At 39.0% G+C, this 16,408-nt stretch overlaps 1 long non-coding RNA gene across 2 annotated transcripts; it reads left to right on the top strand.

Annotated features, from left to right (window-relative positions):
- The first annotated feature begins 9,274 nt into the window (after positions 1-9,274).
- On the top strand, positions 9,275-15,235 carry LOC104084781 (uncharacterized). Of its 2 annotated transcripts, XR_011412596.1 has the most exons (4): positions 9,275-9,928; positions 10,063-13,904; positions 13,981-14,856; positions 14,925-15,235. It is a non-coding gene; the product is annotated as an uncharacterized lncRNA (long non-coding RNA). The 2 variants fall into 2 exon arrangements; XR_683680.4 differs by having other exon boundaries at positions 9,488-13,904.
- The last annotated feature ends 1,173 nt before the right edge of the window (positions 15,236-16,408 follow it).

The following is a 16,408-nucleotide window of genomic DNA, read 5'->3' as shown; positions in this document are numbered from 1 at the left end:
GGACTTGAGGCCGGGTTTTGACTGTAGCTTGAGCACGGGGATTTCGATTGTGTGAGCATGTGTTTTTGGACTTATATGTCCGGTAGTGTCCCTATGAGTGGAATTTATGGCTCGATGAGTGGTTGGATGGCTATATGATGAGTATGATGTGACTGCAGGATGTGTTCAAATGGTTTGAATGTGACGAGAAAAGTTTGCTTGAGATGTAAAAAGGATGATTGGGTGCTTGATTTCCGTCTTGATTTGACGTATAGTCTCGAGTTATGAGTGTATTGAAGGATCTTTCATGTTGTTTAATTATGGAATGAATTAGATTCTCATGTCTTGTTGATGAGTTCAGACTCAGGAAGATTGAGTAATTGCGCAGTAATTGTGGCTGCGAAAGGGTATAGAAAGATGCCAATTTGAGGCTAAGCATGTGGGTTACCTCCTGCGAGGTGGTCTACGGAGGTGTGATCCTAATGATGTTTTGTGTAGGTTTTCTTTCCTACCAGTGGGTTATAGGTGTTGCGATCTGAGATTGGATTGGTTGAGAAAGTTGACATGATCGTCATGCAGATGAATGTGAGATTTGTAGATGATTTGAAGCATTAGATGGTTTGTGTTACATGAGCTTATGAAGGATTTAGTTGAATCTCACCGCGGTATTATGGCAGTAATAAAGTATGGGCATTATGAGTTATCAAGTATTTTGGTCTATGGCTTTGAGCCAAGTGGGGGAGTCTACCATCGGCGATTTAATTTCATGGTTATGGGTTGTATTGGTTTCAGTTTGAGGCATACTGGTTGGTCAGTTATGACTTGTAGAGGTAGGTTCTAAGAGTGACTTAAGCAATGAAACGTTTTGGATATATGGTGTATTACACTTTATGGGTATATGGAAATCATGGAATGATTGAGTTGTTATTCGTGAAGGATGCAGTGCGCATGGAGTAGGAATTTGCTCGGTTGCGTTAAGGCGGGGTTACTTCTTTGGGTGTTGTTGTGCTGATGGGGCATATGCCATTCGACCCGTATGGGCAGTGCAATTGAGATTTGAGCTGAGTGGATGAATCTCGAGAAGGTTCTAATGGATTCAGGATTTATATGTGGCAATTGAGAATTTTTCGGACTTGTATATGGCTAGGATCTGAGATTTACATCAGATGGTGTCGGGACTTGCGGTACTTCTATATTATTATGGATTCTACATTTCAGTGTCAGAAAGGTGAAGGAAATGACTTTAGATTCACCGAAGGTCTCTTTAAAGTGGGTGTCTCGGTTGTGGTACTTTTGGGGTGCTTAAGAGGGAATACAGCGGCTTATGGGCCTTTGAGCGGTGTGGTTTTATGCTAGGATCTCGTGTGGTGAACTTTGGGTAAGGATCATAGTATTATGGCGAGGAGGAGTGTCAACTTAAGGGTAACTCAGAAGGAACTCGGAGAAATAGGACAGCTTGGTAGTAGGTTGGATCAGCACGGTAATGGGTATGATCGGTTCTTTGGGTACTTATGATGTGGTGAGGCTCTACCGGTGTTTTGGTGGCAATACTCTTGGGTTGGCGACCTATGTGGATTAGTGGAGTTAGAAAGATTTAGTTCTGATGGCTTGGTTATGTGCAAATGGGTTTCAAAGTGTTGTCGATGGTTTCTACCACGGTTCGAGATAGATATTTCCTACCGACGTGAGGAGCATGTTGCGTATTGTGATTTTCTCCTAGATGGGATCAATTGGAAGGTTTCTAGCTGATTGAGTATGTATTTCGCTTGTGACTCAGAGTTGATAACGAGGTTCTCGTATTTTCATATAATGGGATGATAAATGCGGTACGTCTTGTGGGATTGAGATTTGCATGTACAAGGTGGCAGTTCAGATTTGGAGGGAAGGTCATGAATTTTGGATAGCATGGACGGTTTCATATGATTTGATGAATGATATTACTACTTGGTATTTCCTGAGAAGGGGTGCGTATTTCAGAGGGCGCACTGTATTTTGGCTTACGGATGCTTCATTGGTATTGTGGTACCTACCTGGTTGATCGACTGTTGATGTTTAGATTTTTCTATGTGGCATGGAAGAATTATAGAAATATTTCTCGTGGGGGATGGTTGTGTATGAGATATGTGCTAGTCATTCGAGTGGTGGAGTTAGAACCGGCTATAGTGATTCATGTGTTCTATGAATTTGGAGACTGGGAGTTCTCAAAAGCAGATTATTTCAGGGCTGCGGACTGTGAATATGTGGCCAGAGTTAGCTAGATGGTGGTACGCGTTATGGGTAGATCATTGTGGACTTTTGTAGGGCTATTTATCCATTTTGGGATGACAGGAATTGATTTGGGGGCCTATTGGTAGGCCTGAGGAAGATGTGTATTCTACATCGGGTCGGATTTGTTTGCTCGGCACCATTACTACTGAAGGGTGTGTCATTCGGTTAGAATAGAGCTTGTTTGTGTTCGGATATGTCTATGTATTATTCTTCTATGCTATGAGGAGTTGTGATTCGTTGGTTATATGCACACATGGTGCGGTTCTGTTTGGGCCTAGTAGCGAAATTTGAGTGAGATGGGTATTAGGGTGTTGAATGGTTGATTGTGCATTGGTTATGTTCTTTCCGGGCTATGGTATGTAGTGCTGTTCGCTTCTCTATGGTTATGGTCATGCACTTTATGTACTTAATGTCGAATGGCGCGTGGTTGCTAATTTTGAGCATTTTGGCTTGAGGTATTTCATGGGATCAGTGTTAGGATGGGGTCACGCATTGCAACGGAGTTGTGTTGGGATATTATCCTTGTGTTAGATTTGTGTGTCTTGGTTCTACTATGTATGATGGGTTCATAGCATTTCGGTTGTGATGGTACTTGTTGAGCTTGCGGAACGGTTCTCTCATTCGAGTCATTTTCCATTTTTGGATGCATTTGAATTGTTGCGTATTGGTGCACTGATTGTACTATTTGAGGCTTAAGGTTGTATTGATGTGACAGGCCAGTAGAGTGGCTGTATTTGATGTGATGGGGTTGTTGGACCTAGAATAGGTGCTATCAGATTTGATTGCGGTATATTTGGAAGGAAAATGTCACTGATCGGCTTAGAAATTGGCTATAGTTCTTGTAGGGAGAGCTCCATGACTTGTTGATCTGACGAGTGGTTATGAGTTTCTGCATGTTTCTTTTATCATCGACAGTGTACGAAAGGTTTTGAATGATGTTTTGCTTGATATGAGGTTTATTACCGGTATTGGGTTTGTTTTTAGCAGCGACTATGTTCAGAAGTTAGGGTTATGAGCATCTGAGTTATGTGGTATATCATGTGATTTCATTTAGGGCTATGGTTATGGCGTGATACATCTTGTTCAGACTTATACAGTGTGTAGATGTGAGACTCGGGTCTTATAGGAAATTCCGGATGTTGGAAATTGGATTTTGAGGTTTACGGACTAAGGTTGAAGCAATGATCTTTAGTTATGTTGTGTTGTCGGGCCTATATGAAATAGGGTAACGTGGGATCACCCTCAGGTATGTGCATGGTAAGGTTACACGGTGTTTCGTTGGCTTTGGAACTACCCTAGGAACGTTCGAGAACGAACGTATGTTTAAGTGGGGGAGAATGTAATGATCCAGCCGGTCGTTTTGAGCATTTGCATTCCGTTCAGCTATTTGAAGTCTTGAGTAGCATTATATGATGTATTATGACTTGTGTGAATCCTCGGTTTTGGTTTCAGGTGATACGGAGTTTGATTTGGAAGAATGAATTTCATGCTTGAAGCTTTAAGTTGGAAGAGTTGACCAAGTTTAATTTTTTAGTATTTGACCTCGGACTGGAGTTTTGATGGTTTCGTTAGGTCCGAATGGTAATTTTGGACTTGGACGTATGCCCGTATTTGCATTTGGATATTTCTAGAAGGTTTCGGTGCTAATTGGCGAAAGTTAGAAATTTGAAGGTTTGAAAAATTTATAAGTTTGACCGAGAGTTGACTTTGAGGATATCGGATTCGGATTGTCGTTCCGGGAATTGGAATAGCTTTGTTATGTCATTTGGGACTTGTGCGCAAGATATGAGTTCATTCCGAGTTGATTTGATATGTTTCGGCACGAGTTTTGGAAGTTGAAAGTTCAAAGTTCATTATATTTGATTTGAGGTGCGATTCATCATTTTGATGTTGTCATGCGTGATTTGAGGCCTCGAGTAGGTCTGTGATAGGTTATGGGACTTGTTGGTAAGTTCGGACGGGGTCCCGAGGGGCTCGGGCGTATTTTGGATTGATTTCGGGCCATTTTTCTTCATGCTCTCACCGCTGGTTGCTACTGATTTTTGGTGTTTCAAACCTCCTTCGCGATCGCGAAGATTCGATCGCGATCGTGTAGTGTATTAGAGGAGCTGGTCTTTTTCCTTCATCGCATTCGTGTACCTTTGTGAGGCCTGGGCATCGCGTTTGCGTCCTTATGCTTGTGTTCGCGTAGAGCAGAGATGAGAAGCTAGGGATTGGGGAACGCGAAAAAGATGATGCGATCACATAAGGTTGGAGCCGTTGTAAATTGCGTTCGCGAGGGCTATGCCGCGAACGCGTAGAATATTTTTGGTGGTAGATTATTTTGTTCATCACGGACGCGATGGATTTTCCGCATTCGCGAAGGGGTCGCCTGGGCAGAGCTTATAAAGTACTCTATTTCGGAGGTTTTGACCATTTTAGCATATTTGGAGCTATGGAGCTCGGATTGAGATGATTTTTGAGGTGATTTTCATCATATGGATTGGGGTAAGTGTTCTCTACTCGGTATTGATTATATTTCATGAATCTATTCTCGCTTTTGGTATTTGGTGGATGAATTCAAAAGAGAAATTTAGGAGGTTTTGTCTAAAATTTCATAAAGTGAATTTTTGAGTTTTGAGCATCGAGTCGGAGTCGGATTTGGGTGAACTAGTATGGTTGAATTCGTAATTGAATGATTTATCGGATTTTATTAGTTTTGTCAGGTTTCGAGGTGCGGGCCCGAATTTGACTTTTTGGTTGACTTTGGAACTTTTGATTAAAGATTTGACATTTATCGATTGGGTTTGTTTCCTTAGGCATTATTAGATGTATTTGAGTTGCTTTTGATTAGTTTCGAGCCGTTTGAAGGTTAAAGCGAACGGGATGGCATTTCTAGAATATTGTTTGGCTTGCTCGGTATTGAATTCAGCTTGTTTAAGGTAAGTAACACTTCTAAACTTGATGCTGAGGGTATAGACCCCTGAATATACGTGTTATGTATTTGGTGTTGAGGTGACGCACATGCTAGGTGACGGGCGTGTGGGCGTGCACCATGTGAATTATGACTCGATTGATTTTGTGGTGTTGTGTAGTGACCAACTCTTGTTTCTATCTATAAAATTTCTACGTGCTAGAGTAACTGAGCTCTGATCCATGCTAGAAACCATGATTAGGCTATATGCTTATCCTGTTGGGACCTACTGAGGTCATTTATATTGTTGAGTTATTTGCTTAAATTGCAATTACATACTCAGGCATACTCATTCATTACATATCATATCTTAGTCTCTGTTATCATTTGTCTCACATCATATTATCATTGTTTGGGCTGATTGGCATGAGATTTGTGAGGCCGAGAGACTAAAGAGATTGATGACTGAGTGAGGCCGAGGGCCTGATTGTGAGGATGTTTATGGGATCGGGTTGCACACCGTAGCGGGCTTTATTATTCATGCCATGATTGGCTTATATTAGCGCTTGGGCAGGATCCGTCCCTCCAAAGTCTGACTTACCAGCAGTGAGCGCAGGTACCTACTGAGTGCGAGTGCCGAGAGTGAGTGCCAAGTGACTGGAAGGATTGAGTGACTGTGAGGACTGAGTGACTGTGAGAACTAAGTGACTGTGAGGACTGAGTGACTGGGAGGACTGAGTGACTGTGAGGACTTAGTGATTGTGAGGATTGAGTGACTGGGAGGACTGAGTGACTGTGAGGACTGAGTGATTGTGAGGATTGAGTGACTGGGAGAACTGAGCGAATTGATACTCTGAGAATATGCATATGATTTTATCACTGCGTTGCGTTGCATTTGACATGCACACTTGACATACAGGTATAGAGATACATTTTTCTCATTTTGTACGGTATTGCGTCATTCATGACTTCACATACATATTGACATGCAGGCATAGAGATGTACTTTTCTCATTCCAACTAAAAAAATGAAACATCTTACCTGTTGTTGAAAGGTTTTTGGGAAAAGTCTCAATTTTTTAGATTTACTCATATTTTGGTGATTTCAGTAAAAGATTTGGGTTTTCACTATTATACTTCAAAAGCATGCCTATTTTCCGGAACTATGAACGAGCTGAGCATTATATCTTTGAGTTATTACTTGTATTACTTTAGTTATATTGTAATGAGTTGTTCCTTGCTGTTAGTGTTGGACTCTAACCTTTGACCAAGCTCGTCACTACTTTCAACCTAAGGTTAGGTTTGTTACTTATTGAGTACATGGGGTCGGTTGTACTCATACTATTCTGCACCTTGCGTGCAGATTTTGGATGTTGATGTTGTTGTGTATGGCGGGAGCTAGCATTGAAGACATACCTGCGTTCCGGTCATAGCTACCACTTGTTCCTGGTAGCTTTAGAATTATTAATTTGTTCATGTATATTTCAAACAGATGATTTGTTTATTTCATACCAGCTTTGTAAACTCAAAATCTTAGAAGCTCGTGATTTGTACTACCAGTCCTTAAAAAATTTTTGTATAAAAATTTTGTATATTATCATTATATCTCTCAGTAAATCTCATTGGAATTGGATTGTTATTAATTGACTTACCTAGCGGGTTGGGTTAGGTGCCATCACCACAGACTCAAATACACAAAATGACCGATCGAATTTTTACAGTTTCACGAACAAGCGGTGTAGGTGCAGTTATTGAAATTGTCGTAAATCCAGTACAATTGATGATCGATTGAATTGTTACGTAAGATTTTGAAGGTGAATGAAATCCAAGATATGTTCTAATTAGATTGTTTTGACAAATCAAATCACCAAAAACTTAATTCGAATTCAATTTGGAGAATCGAATGCAAAGGGTAAAACAAACATTTTGATTTGGAGAACATATCATCATTAATCGTTTAAATGAAAGGAGAGAAAAATGTTTGTGTGGACTTTATTCTTCCCAAGTAAATAATCGAAGGAATCTATTTATGTTTGCTATAACTAAGGAATTTCTTATTGTTCCAATAACTTGATATTAAAGGTCGATTTGGTACGGATTATTCCATTTAGTTTGATCAGCTTTCTAACAGAACCATCATTAGTTAAAACGATAATTCCTTAATTAATGTCCTAAAGGGAGAAAAGGACAAATCAGTAATCTCCTCTTTCATTTGACTTCGTAACACTAATTTTTCTTGTGATCCATACTATACTTAACTCGCTTATTTTAATTTTCTATAATGATTCTTTTAATCTACTTATTAATAATATAAAAATTGTAATATGACCGATATGCCCTATTCTAATATGTTTTTTATTTAGTAATTTTATATACATCTTGGCAATTCTCCTCCATACTTCCAAATTACACGCTCTATCCTTGGTGTTCTCAATTCTCATCTTCCGTATGGGTGGCTTTTGTTGGGAATCTATTGACACTATGCAATATATTATCACTTATGCTTTTACTATGGTATCGATTACTATGTACAAAACAATACCATCAACCCCATTACTATATTCACTTGCAGTGTTGACAAGGAAGTAGAATTCATGGAATAATTTTGAGTATTTTTATGAACTGAAGAAGTATAACACCAATTAGATGACGCCGTGTCGTAATTTGTGAAGCCGACGTTGGGTATTTTGATAATAAATAGAAGTAGTTAGGGGCAACAGACTATGGTGCAATTATACGTTATGTTAGGGGCATTTTCATAAATACTCACTTTTGGGATAATCATTGAAGTTATAGCCACATTATACAAATTTTTGCAAAGTGCACCGCTCCGATCTTAAGTAGTTCGATTTATTCAATACAACTTCAGAAATCAAATCTGAAGTTTTTAATCTTTCAAATGCAACTTCAAAAATTCGAATCTTAATAATATCAATCTCTTCAATGCAACTTCAGAAATCAAATCTGAAATTCTTTTATCTTTCAAATGCAAATTCAGAAATATGAATCTTAAGAAGTTCAATCTCTTCGATGCAACTTCAGATTTCGAATATTAAGTTCTGAAATATAAACTTATTTTTCGAATTTCAACAGTCTAATACACTATTCAATGTCCAAATCTACTCTAAATGAGCGCAAATTTAAAATATAATTTTCAAATATCATTAAGAACAAACTCCAATTATCAAATTGTCAAAAAAATAATAAATTTAACAAAATTATTTTGCAACTAAGAAGAAGAAGAAACTATAAGCATAAAAAAAGAAGAAAGTAGCAGCAAAGAAGAATAGAAAGGTGTTTGTATCTGAAGTTAACCAAAAATTGATATCAATTAAAAATTTTAAAAAGTGAATACAAATTCAATGGGTGGTACAAAACTAGGTACCACATAAATTTTTTATGTTATGTTATAGGAGAAATCAATTAGGCTTTAGGTTTTAGGTTTCAACCTCATTGTTAATAAAATTATTAAATAAAAAATTGTACTAGAAAAGGGCATTTTGGTAAGATTATAATTTTTTATATTAACAATAAATATATTAAAAGAATCATTACAAGAAATATTAAAATAAGAGAGGTAAACATATATCATAAACCACAAGAGGGGTTAGTGTTAGAAGCCAAACGTGAGCGAAGGTTTATGAAATTATCCCTCTATAATTTCAATATTTCCTTAATAAACTAGCATATTAAGTTTGTTAAATTTAAGTACTTTTAATCTCCATCAAATATGTAACAAGTTCTAATAGTTAGATTTAACGAAAATTGTGAAAAAAAAGATATTTTAGTAGAAATACCAAAAAGGTCCTATCAAATATCAAAAACTGCACCACACATCAGGAGTAGACAACAAATAATAGATGTTTAACCTAAAACTTATTTGAGAATAAATAATTAAATTTATATTTAAGGTCACTAGCAAACAGATCAATCAAAAGTACATATAATAAAATGAAGAACAATAATGATGAATTAACGAAATAAAGATTGAGATAAAAAACTTCTTATTGAGTGTTGACCTCTTATATAACTATATTAGAGTGTACAACAATCCTTGAAGGATCTAATCAAGATGATATCTTCACAGAAGGCTATGGAAGATAAACAATGAGAAATCTAATGTGTTGTGTGTCATCACGTGTGCGTTACAAGTAAGTAAGGTAAGGTATTGCCTAAATAGGATGTTGCCGCTCCAAATTTCTAGCCCCCATATTTGTAAGTGGTTAGTGGGATGGCGAGATCCTCGCGAGCAATAACCGTGATAGCATAACAGATGGGGGCCACAATCTTCGAAAGGTTCCAAGTGCAATAGAGTTCGACACCAAAGGTGAATAATCTATTTCGAGCACATGCTCTTCTGGTTTCTCTTGCTCCGAATTTAGATGGACAACCTTGGCCATAATTCTACTGTTATTCTAGATTCGGCCTTTATGCTTATGGATCTCAAACCGCTCCTGTCACGAGTCATTTTTTGTCATACCACGTGGTGAGACTAAATTTACCAATACAGATGGCCCCCTCACTTGTCGGGTAGTTCTCCAAGAAATGCCCAAAAAGTATTTTAAAAAATTGACATAAGAGAATCTGGTCTATGATCTCTTCTTGGTGAAGGAAGAAATCTTAATAATATTCTGCTATTAAAGTGATATGACCTGTTATTAGGATGGCGTGTGCAGTCTTCATTTACCATTCGAGATACATGACAATCTCTAACTAGCTTATTTGTTGATCACAGTCTCCAACTGATTTTATGACGGAAATCTTTTCCAAATTTGACGACTGTAAAAAGTTAGTTTCCCATCTATATATGTGCATAGGACTCCTTCGCTTGCCAATTACCTAGAGCAATTCCTTCTGTAATTTTTATAGCCTTCACTGAATCTTTCTCTGTTTTTCTAATTTTTCTATTATCGTCATTATAGATTTTCAAGATCTTAACCTTGCAAATCCAACCCTGTTGAATTAGACGAGCATCATTGCAGAACCCTTAAAAGAAACTTTTTCCGTTTTCCGTGATAAAAGGGAAGAAGATCTAGAAGCCATTAAATCAAGAAGATGAAGCATAAAATTGAGCCTCTTGTTTCAGACATTCTACCAAAGCAATTAGATTTTGAGGCGGATGAAAAATCATGGAGTAAAGCAGTGGTAAAGTTTTGAAATCTCGCATGAACAACTTTGATTCCCTCATTTGTGTTGATCATATCCCTTTGTCCGAAAGAAATATCGTTGGGACGATCACATTGACGTTTATGTACCTCTAGAGAGTAAGAATACTGCCAACCATCGGTCTGGATTCTCATTTGTGTATACCTATCTGTTCACCCTTGGGTTCGATCCTCCAATCGACCCCGTAATTTTGGACTTTTGTTGGCACTTCAATATTTTCTTAGCCCAAGTTGGTCCAAGTGTCTAGGAATTAGTGGCATATCTCTGATTCTTAGCGCATTTGGCTAAGGTTGATTTTTTCCTTCGGTATCTTCTCCATCTTTACGCTTTGAGGCCATTAAGGGGTAGCATTGTCATTGTCGTCAATCATGGTAAGTGAGTACTTATGAATACAGAATATGACCATGATAAGGGATGGTATGACTGAATCATCACTGTCCCAAATAAAGAACTGGTCCTCTCCGAGTATTGGCTCTTTCCAGACAAATGGAATAACAAGCATAAGTATATTATCTTCATTTCGGTTAATGTTTGTTGTCTATTGTTTTGACTTGCGAGTTTTACATTGCAACTGTCTTAGAAGCACCTGAAGTTTTTGGTATTGAGTGATCGATCGAGAATATATTGTTATCTTCCGTGATAGCTGAAAGGTCTTGGAGGTTTATTTTCAAAGTTTCGGGATGATGGGCCGAAATTCATGGTAAACATTGATGTCATTTGTATTTTTGATTCAATGTCTCATGTTCTCACGTCTACTCCTCCATTTTATGCATCACACCTAAAAAATCCTTTCTTAGATGTTAATCGATCTTTCCCCGACCATCGATTCTACGCAAGATAGAATTTCGCAGTTATCTGCTATAAAAAGGAAGGGAAGCTCGTTGAAGCCAACTCTGGTGAATGGTTTCGTTGGTTATTTAAGGAAGAGGACAATGTCCAGTTTCAAGATAGGGTCTGAGAGTGTTCGAGGCACTGCACATCTTCAAGATAGTGAGTCTATGTTGATTAAAGATGAGAAAATAGAGTCCCCAACCAAAAAGGCAGCAAAAGGTGAAGCTTCCATTCTGAACCCGGGGGATGGTGTTACAAAGGGTGATCCTATCAGTCCGTGCGATCTCGGGGTTTTCCAACTTGAGCCTGCATCTTTATTGAAGCTTTCAATCCTGCACTTTCCCCAAGTTGACCCCTCAATGATGGCTAGCAGGCGTCGAGTTATGATTGAGGTGCCCGAAGGAATGGATCTTCTGAATACCTGGGAAACAAAGCCACATGTTCGAGAGAGTCAGTTAGACTCATAGAGAGGAAGAGGGTGGATGATCAGTACGATATTGGACTTGTGAGTGATGTGCTTCATTGCACCCTTCGGGTATGTCAGCGATCTCCTTTTTTCCTTCTAAATTTTGGTCTTGTCAGTGACATTGTGTTGTATTTGTATTGCTGGCTAACTTGTCTTCAACCTAAATTATAAAGAGGCTTTTACTTCACGAGAAAATGTTATTGGAGATTCAATAGAGCAGTAAAGTCTGGTATTCAAAGGAGGTGTTGAGAGAAGTAAAGAGTGAAATAGAGCAGCAGATCGCCAGGTATGTTGAGAGATTGAGGTTCCTCGAGACCTCGCTTTCTCAAAATTAGGCGAGTTTGAGTCAACTTATCGACAAATATGCAAAGCTCATTAATGAACTTAATCGAGCTAAGGTTCTAGGGAGACACCTTAAGTAGGATCTCGGATCTTGAAAAGATACTACCAAATCTTTTAAGAATGACGAGGAGAAGCTGTAAAATGAACAGGATGATGTAATCTCAAATCTTGATGGGCTAAAAGTGCAATCTGAGCTTGCTCAGAATGTTATTTTCTTGAGTTCCAAGTTGTCCACATTAGAGGCTATCCAAGTAGGGATCCGCGATCTGGAGGAGGAGATTGGGAAGCCAAGGCAAGCAGTGAAGATGACCTACTAGGCTATGAATTTGTCTTCTATCGAAGAAGGCTTTTCGAAAAGGGATACGCTTCTAGACCTTTTAGAAAAGAATGCCGAAGAGGAGTATATTGAGTCACATCATAACCATTCAATTCCTCAAATTGTTCTATCTCTCTCTATTGCACCGCCTCTTGACTCGGTTCTCCGAATTTGTATACTCCTTCTTTCCTGTCAGGGGACCCGTAAAGTGAAGTGACCAGTGCAGTGACCAATGTTTGGAGTTTCTAGAAGTTTTTCTCTTCTTTCTTTCTTCTTTCGTTTTGACTAGTCAGGGGCATCATTGAATCACTTTCTTTCCACCGAGCCTTTTATTAATAAAATGCAGTGCTTTTTTATCTAGACTTTAGTAATATTTTGCTGAGATATTTTCAAGCATTCAAATACTTTAGATATTTTGAAAGTATTCTTTCTAATTTCAGATAGTTTTTTTAAGGGATTCTCTACCAGTACCGAAAATATGATCATAAGAAATGAGCGTGATGCTCAAACGTCACAGGGTTTCTTGGCCTAGGTACGTGGAATTTTTTGACACGTGTGTTCCACGCGTAATATGGACCCCTACCTTCTAGATAATTTCAAGAAGCCTTCTGAAAGTAGAAGGGCTCCTTAGGTGGGAAAACAAATTGCTTTGACACCTCAATTTTGAATCCTTAATATCAAATGTCACATCTATTTAATGTATGGGATGAGTGGCTGAGTTTGATTATGCATGATTTCATCAGCGGTTATCAAGGCAATGCTGACTTCTACTCATAAAAAGAGTGGTGTTTGTCATGTTTTCACTCTCTACCTTTGCTTTCTTCAAACTCTCACTTTCTCTAATTAGTGCAAATACTTTATTTCTTTAATCAATGAGACTTTCTGATCCCCCCTCCCCCATCAAATCTCTTAACCTTTATCCATGGATTCCTAAAGTCATAGCTCTTTATAAGGGCGTCCCTCCTCCGTCTCTGTCCCTGGCACTAGGGAAAGTGCCTCCACCGTTGCTGCAGTTGAGTCGGTGGTGGTTCAAACAGTTTTGCCTCCGACAAAGAAGGGGAGGACAACCAAGAAAGTTGACTCAGAATCCTTGCTAGAATGGATAATTTTGAATATTGTGCCAAGGGAGTTTAGAAAGTACAACAACTGCAAGGCCATAGAGAAGACCTACAAGACGAAAAGTGACCAAAATTCTCCCATGTTCGAGTTTCTGTCTCTCATTACCTAGGACATCCTCCCCAGGTTCGAGAGGCTTACTAGTCACTATCCTCGTCATTCCTTCATCTACACGTACCCTTTTACCATGGTGGATGAATGTATTGCCAAAATATGCATGAAGTACAGGCGTGCTTAGCCTAAATCAATCCCCAAGTGTGGAGGTTGGTTGTGTGCCTTCGTTACCTGGCTTCAAAGGCTGGTGTCCTCTTCACCTTCTAATATATAATCCACATGTATTCCCCCAAAGTATATCCTGGGGGGATAATTAAGATAAATCATCGGGGTTCTATGGCCTTGATATTCAATTATGACGATGACTACGAGCAGAGATGGTTTGAGAGTTACTTAGTGGTACAGACCAAGTTCTGACCAAGTTCCTCTTCTCGGATGACAAGTTCAGTTCCCGGAGAAATGAAACCTTAATCGTATGTGCTTCCACTTTTCTCCTTTCCCCCTTTTACTTATTTTGGAAATCGCTCTAAACATATTTGTGACTTACAGTTTTTGTGGTGGGTCTCAATGGGGCTCTTGATATTGAGGACTGAGTGTCCAAGGTTCTGAGCATTTCCTCAACCTACTCGAGAACCTGGAAGGCCATTGCTACCGAACTATGAGGAATTCAAGCAAAATATCATTGTAACATCTTTTTTGGTTCATCTGCTTTTCTTATTTATTGTATATTATTTGTTTGACATGGGCAAATTTCTGCATTTATGGGTCTTGAGAAGGGTGCTCGTCCTCGAGTTCAACCTCCCACCAGCCTTCCCGCCTTAAGGGTGGATGACTTTCAACAAATTCGGCAACTACTTGTTGATTCATACCATGAAGGTGTCGTCGACGCTCCTATAGTGCTACCACTCTCTCGGTCCTCAAAGAGGAAGGGGTCTTCTAAAATGATAGTTTCAACCACCAGGTTCGAAGAGGGAACTCCCTGAGCCACTTCTTGGGCCGCTTAGAGCGGCATTGTCGACAAACCTGGGTGCCCTGATCTTTTCATAGTTGACTTTGATGAAGAGGGTTCCCAAAATATTGCCCTTTCTGGAGAGGAGGCAGCGAATTTGATCCTGGATGAGGGACTGAAATTTTTTGGTACACTATCTCTTAAGGAAAAACTATAGAGCTTTCTCGATGCCCCGAGGCACTGTCATCTCAAATGAATTCTCCTGTCCAAGCATATGAGGGTTCCGTTGACCTTTCTGTCAACATTAGTGTACAATGGATCATTATTTTCTCTATGCCCAACGAGGTTGATCTTCTCAAAGATCCCAAATATGTTATCGCCCATATCCACAAGTTGGTGGATACCAAGGAGTGACAAAAGATGGCTTCCATGAATTTGGAGGCGCTAGTGACCGAATAGCTTACAAAACTACCAGGGTAAGTTTTCCCGATTTTCTTTTGAAGGTTATGTCTTTTTCTTTGATTCATCTCTTTTCTCTATGCAGCTTAACTTGCTCACCTTGGGGTCTATATAAAGAGTCAGGGGGGATACTAATTTAGCCAAGGAGGTGGTGAGATTCGACCGGACGCTAAGGGCCAAGAACAAAAGGTTCAAAAAGGTGGTGAAGAAGAAGAAGTTGCCTCACACCTCGAGTCCTCGCCTCCTTCAATTAATGCTGTTCCAGACATACCTTCAATATCTAGCCCTCGAAGCCTTGCATTGGATTCTAAGCCTCAAGATCCTTCTTAGGCATTGTCTTGTAATTTTCGATCTTGGTCCCCCTCATAATCAAGAAAGAGAACTTTATTATGGAAATCTTTATTTTCTCTGTACCCCTTATATTTACAATAAATACTTTAATACTTATGTCACGACCCGAAATCCGAACCCGTCGTGACGGCGTCAAACACACCAGCTAGGCAAGCTGAAACTTAATAATAAAGAGCCAAAATAACATAAATTATAGAAATAGCATAAATCTGAAACCTCGATGCAACAAAATACTGTCAATACAAGGACAATCCCTCAGAAACTGGTAAATACGAAGTCATGGGCTTTACAACAAAATACAAGTCTGAAACTAAACAATAATAACATTGTCTGGACTATAACGACAGTATGTAAGGAAAAGACAAGTTAACACTGCGACCAAGGATGCAGCTCTATCTCGCCTCTCGAACTCAGTCCAATCAAGCAAGCCAACTGCTGATAACTGGTCCCCGTGCCTGGATCTGCATAATTAAGTGCAGAGTATAGTATGAGTACAACCGACCCAATATACTCAATAAGTATCGTAACTAACCTCAGTGAGGTAAAAGAAACAAGAATTATAGATGATACCTGCTATAACCTATACAGTTTCATAAAATCCAACAAGTATAAAACAGTAAAGTGAACATGTATAAGATAATGGAAGGATTGTCTCAGTGTGTGTGTACAATTATTCAAAATCTCTGCTCAGTCACGGGTACAAGATATAAGATGATATGCTGATAATCAGATAATAACTGTGGAAGTTGCAAGTAAAGATGAAATGCAATTCGAAAATAACACTCGCTAGATTTTCCTCAACCCTTCTATATTCGTACCAAACCACTAATCAGTTTTACTCAATAGTCATGTGTACGCCATCAAGAGAGAAACATGATATGGTGACCCTAGGGGAGTGGATACATATCCACACGCTGCAGAGTCAACTCGCGTGCCACACGAACAACTCATGTGTTATTAATATAACTCGCACGAACAACTCACGTGTTGCACGGACAACTCACGTGCTAATAATATCAATATCCAGATCTGCACGGACAACTCACGTGTTGCACTAATAACTTACGTGCCAACAATTACAATCCGCCCGGCGTGGTCACACGCTACCAGTCCAGCTCATAACATAGAGAAAGCAAATATGCGAAAATACAGGTACATGATCAATGATTATCAAATTCATACTCCTGGACTGGTATAAATGACATGTTATAGTGTAGG

Source organism: Nicotiana tomentosiformis, chromosome 12 (genome assembly GCF_000390325.3).
Source record: "Nicotiana tomentosiformis chromosome 12, ASM39032v3, whole genome shotgun sequence".
NCBI classification, from domain to species: domain Eukaryota; kingdom Viridiplantae; phylum Streptophyta; class Magnoliopsida; order Solanales; family Solanaceae; genus Nicotiana; species Nicotiana tomentosiformis.
Note: the sequence above shows the minus strand (reverse complement) of the source record. Positions and strands in the feature narration are given on the sequence as shown.